Here is a 6,153-nt window from a genome sequence, read left to right as displayed (position 1 = left end):
AAACAGATGTGTTTCTTTAAAATAAAATAAAATGTGTTTTCAATCGAATTGGGACTGATATGCTATAATGTAGGATTTGGATATTAACCAGAAAATATAATCATATTATACCTAGTCACCTAGATAATATAACATATTGCATTTGGTTTTAAAAATATCAACTGGGAATTTAATTTTGCCATGCGCTATCAATTAAGTATTACTCGTATTATATAGAGCATTAAAATAAAAATAACATAAGTAGTAACAACATAATAATAATTATAACATCAATGTTTGTGATATAGTCTATAGCAGTATCGGCAACCGGCGGCTCGCAAGACTACTCCATACGGCTTTTTTTTCCAAACAAGATTGAACGATTTTAATTTTTGTATGACATGGCCCACAAAACTTTTAAAATTTTTTATGCGGCTTCAGAGTCCAAAAAGGTGGGCGACCACTGGTATATAGTATGCTGTATACGTATATACCTTCTATTAACAAAGTCGCAAAATACTACTAAATGAAAACTTTATAAATAAAATAATGATCATTTGATCATTTTTCTCATTAAGAATAAAAAAATCCCAAAGCTACATTGTTATATAACATAATATATTACTTAATGTTTATCATTTACTTAACATGGGTAACACATTTAATACTTAATAAGGTTTAAAGAACAATTTATTATTTTAAATTCTGAATGGAGTGATTTAATAATATTTTTTAAATACATTTCTACAAGAAAGGCATTTTCTCTGAACATTTTTCACACAAATCGCATAATTTAATATTGAATTTATTCATTGCTTTCAAAACTGTATATAATAAATGTTCTGACTACAGAGTCAAGCTAGAATAAGAAACGAGCAGAATACTAAAACTCTGATCAGTAGTCAGTAAAGTGATGACTCAAAGGGGGTATATTTGAATCACGTAATTCATCAATAAAAAATTATATGGGTCGTGGGCGGTTGTGCTGTGTCTGCTTAGGTGATAAACCCAATTAATTGTTTTTATATCTTCATACTATATAGTCTATAATGGTTATTGATATTTGATTAAATTGAGTATAGAAATCAACAACATGGTTATAAAAATTGTAGGGCGTAGGCTATTATATATACTGCTACAATTCTACAGCCGTAAAAGAAATCGTCGATCGTGTACACAATAATATTCTAAACTAGACTAAACTACATAATATGGTGTATAGCTATAAAATGACAAATAGTTAAATAAACTAAATTGTCTAATAACAATCATTAACAATATTTTAATTGTAAAAATATTAATATAAGACGTTATTGAATTATCATTAGATATATATTTATAATTAAAATTTGTTTTAAAGAGAGTAAGAAAAATACTACTAAATCGTAAATACTTCTTGGTTTACTATAAAAAGAGGAAACTCATGACGTATTTAACTATAAGAGCTTTAAGAAACACTATTTTAGATGAAATTAATTATTAAATTATGAGATTCCAGCTTTACAAAACATTCATCAAATTTAAAATTTCGTGAGTATATAGATAAAAAAAATATTTTACTTAAAACTAATAAATATGAGGGTCTAGGCAAAACAAATTTGAGCTGTATCTATTAAACCAATGTTATTAACCGTAGATAACCATCGTGTTATGATAAACATAAGCCCAATCAAAACGCTAGTCATTTTATTTTATTAATAATTATGTTTTTTTAAATAATTTGAAAATAATCTGAAATATTATGCAGGTATCTGATAAGTAAAAGGTATTAATTTTTAATATAATCAAAATATATGCTTTGGTAAACATAGCGCCGGACAAAACAGGAATAAGCCGCCTATTAAACAGCATAATATAATGTTACTTATAACTATAGTGCAATAAAGGTACTATCATTTAAAATATTGACAAATGGTAGTCACTTATTTATAATTTGATATCGAAACACATAGCCGTGATTGGGAACCAATATTTTTTTCAAACAGTATTAGCTTGTGAGCTATAGAAATAATATTAATAAAGTCAGAATTATTTTCCTCTATTTCAAGTCGCCATCTTTTTGTATAAGTAGGTTGTGAACACTGAATGGTAAAAATTATTTGAGAATATTCGTTCATTTTATTCTTCAGAATAATTTGTATTCTTGTAGTCATTTCCCGTAATTATTAGAACAATTTAGGTAGGTAGGTACTTAAACGTTTTGTTAGTCACTATAGTCAGTTCATAGATGTTTGTCTAAAATATTAGCATTACTAATCCTACTTAAAAAAAAAATAACAAACCAATAAAAACGTTACTCGTGAATCGTGACTAATGGATGACCAAACAAATTTTTGACTAAGAGTGTCAAAATAAAAGTTGTCTATAGGACCAGTAATTGTATAAATCCACCACTGAATAGGTACCTACGTTATTGTACGTTATACATTAAAGTGATACTATTAATATTATAATGTAGGTACCATAAACAATCAACTCTACACAATAGAAAAAACGTTTTAAAATCTTTAGCGTAGATGAAACTTTTCTCTGTTTACTTAAATCGGAAATTAGGAAAATAATTTTAACGAGTATGCATGTACATGTATTCATCCATACAAAACATTTTGAATTTCACTAATACGTATGATTGTTCTAGTTGTGTAATTATGTTTTTCAATTTAAAATCATAATTCAAGTACAGTGCCACAGTGGTAACCGGTAATTAGGGTGAAAATGTAAAATGGTGTATAAAAGTACAGACAATAGGTACCTACTTAACTTATATGGTAATTAATGAATAAACATTATAATAAATAATTTTTCAAAACTGAGTATACAGTAATGACTTCGTAAATAAGAGCACCGACATGAACAAATTAAAAGAAAAGAAAATATTATGAACTTACAATATACTTACTAACTTATTATATGCAAAAAAACACATATAATTTTCGGAACAAAATCTATTTTTAACTTTATTACATTTACAATAAATTTTAAATATTCAACATAATAATACACTTAGACGTTGGTAGATAGGTGCTATTATTACTTACCTATTAAATTATTTTCACAATCTTATTTTAATCAATTATTATTCACTGTTGTAGCATTATTGTGAATCATATTTAGAGAGGTTATTATTGCTTATTTGTATAATGGGATGAACGCACTATACTCTATAGTATAAGTGCCTATGTACTTATCGAATTTAACGTCATTCCAAAATATTTAAAACGAAATTAAAATATTTTAATTCATAACTCATTTAATTAAAAATAATGAGCAAGTGTTTTGTCAAATGCCGATAAAAACATTTACGCATCTAAAATATTTTTAACTATTCCGTAATTTCATTTTAGAAGTGTTTTATGTTAGGTATTCATTTTGTAAGTGCACCAACATAAAGCTAATTTTTAAAAATCTCTACTTAATTTTAACGATCTGTAGTACAAACATTACATTATTAACCATTAGGTAATGCATTTTTATATTGAATTATTTATGTCTTACATTTATTAGTATAGGTATAATATATATTTAAATTATAAAGTTGTGTTAAATATTTAAATGAAACAATAATATTCGGATGTTGGTATAAGACGTGTTCATAATGTTAAAGTATAAAATACAATATTGTATTGACCTTTTTAATAATAAATTATTACTGCAATAAAACGTTAGAAAAAATCAATATAAAAACGTACCTACCACTTCAACACATTTCTCCGTGTCGCTTCCTGGCCGACAATCCGATTAACTCAGTTTCGTAAGGTTATTTTAATTCAGCCTACTGGCAAACATATTTGGTCATTTGTGTCTTAACGCAATAACTATTTGACTAATGCAGCAATCCACTTCATAGTTCACGTTCCCTGCACTATTGAAGCACATTAAGTCCTTTTCGATCGAGTGTTTTAATTATTACATAATAGGTAATTGTAATTCAAAATTTTATAAATCATAATATAATAATATACGTATTATATTCTTCAATATATGTATAGCAGTTATAAACAAAAACACCTATGTTTTTTCTTTCTAGCTTGTTCCCAGCTATAGTTGAATTTATATGCCTTAGACGCCTAAATAAGTTGAAAAAAATGGTTATTGTTGTTTATTATGTTGTATACTTAATTGAAATACCAATAGGTATATTTTGAGAAAGCCTTTCATTGTTCTCATTCGCAATTCAAAATTACATAGTATTAATTCAGGACCTCTGAGAGGTATGTTAAATAAGTAGTAAAAATAAATCTATACTAACATTTTATTTCTAAGTGAATTTTATTAAAAATAAAACTTTTTAAAAAAACAACTATCCTTAAGTTTTAATTTATATCCTGTAGCATATTGATGTATTTATATTTTATAATAATATAAAATATTTTTACAGTTGCCTAAACTTCTACGTTCTATACAGTGGAACAAGTTGAAATAATAAAAAGGTTTTTTACAAAGTAGTTAAATATTAATTAATTAAGCAAATTAAAGTTGTAAAATCATAATCACAACCATCCAAGTAATATTTTAAAAAAAATTATTAATTCGGTATTAATTACTATAAGGTGAGTTGATAGTAACTTACATTTATTTTCTTATTAACTTTTAAAGTTGAATATATTATACGATAACTTTTAAAAGTAGTTATTAACTTATAACTTAACATTTTTACATTAACTTATTTACTAAAGTCAAACTTTAATGACCCGCTTTTTAAGGAGTTTGGTATAGGCAATTCGAGTATAATTTTAAAACGAATTAAAACATTTTTAAACACTAATTCAAAGTATTTTTAAAATGGTTCTATGACAGAATTAACAATGGTTGATACATGATAACGAAATTATATGGAAAACCGGTTTCGTGCGAAAATGAACCACTTAAACTATATTCATAGTTAAGAAACCAAATTATATACGATAAGGAAGACATTTTCTGTAACGATGAAGGACGTTACACCGCTCATTTTCTGTGGTGAAAACATGTCCAGAATAAAAAAACGAAATGTCATTGTGGTTTTGGAGTAAAAATACCTTTGATGTTTATAGAGAACAATATTTAAAAGAAAATCTCATCAGAATTTTTTGAAATATTTATTATTAAAAAAGTTACAATTAAATGTATAAAAAAGATTTTCGTGTCTTATATTATATTGAGCTGTATATTTAGAATTATACAAATCCCAAGTTAAGTCGTCTCCAAAACATTGTGGCTTACTTTGTCAATAATATAAAATTCAACGAGACTGTCACCAAGTGGTTGAGGTTTGTTATCAGCACAACGGTCAACGACTAAGCGACAAGACGAACGCTTCTAAGAATAGTAGACTCAGAGTATAGACTAATAATCTATAGACATTATAGAAAAGAAACAACAATAAATAAAAGCAATAATCATAAAAATAATTATTTTAATAGGCATTTAACATCGATAACTCATTTGATTTGTATTTCATCACTTTTATAATATAATTACTATGAATATTAAAATTTGTTCATACAGTATAGATATGATCTCAAAGTACCTATGGTTAATAAGTCCGAAGATAGTCCAAGTATAACTATTTATATAAAAAAACAATTTTCCTGTATTTTTCAACAAACTGCAGATTAAACCTATTTTTATGTATAAAAACTAAAAAAGTTTCTTGAATAGCTAATTCAAATTAATTGAAAATTAAAATGTAAACTCTACTCCTAATTATTACTTATTATATAATTCTTAGTACTTAGTTATTATAGATGATACAAATATTAAGATAGAGCACAGTGGTAGTCACAAAATCACAAATGACACTACTTTTGCAATAGCTGTATTTTCAGAAATGTTTACTAAGATAAAATAAATATTCAAGGCAGTAAATAGGTAGGTGTATTCGAATTGTCAAAATTCACTAACTAAAAGTGATGAAAAACAACCATTCTTTCTGGATTACTCGAAGTGGTCATTAATCACATTAACTTTTCATTTACAAACCACCTACATTTATTGCGAATTTCATATTTGTGTGTTTATTATTCATCGTGATTCTTGACGGCCGTCGACAGATACACACGTTGCAGACCTTAAGCACATTTTCTCCCGAATATGACATCACACGCCGTTATGGAGAGAATTCGGACTGGTATCACAATGGTTTTCACGTTTTGGAGTTCCAGATATCGTTATTATGGACCAAATAAGGCAACT

This window comes from Myzus persicae, unplaced genomic scaffold, assembly GCF_001856785.1.
Source record: "Myzus persicae strain clone G006 unplaced genomic scaffold, MPER_G0061.0, whole genome shotgun sequence".
In the NCBI taxonomy this organism is placed as follows: Eukaryota; Metazoa; Arthropoda; class Insecta; order Hemiptera; family Aphididae; genus Myzus; species Myzus persicae.
This window is presented reverse-complemented; position numbering follows the sequence as displayed.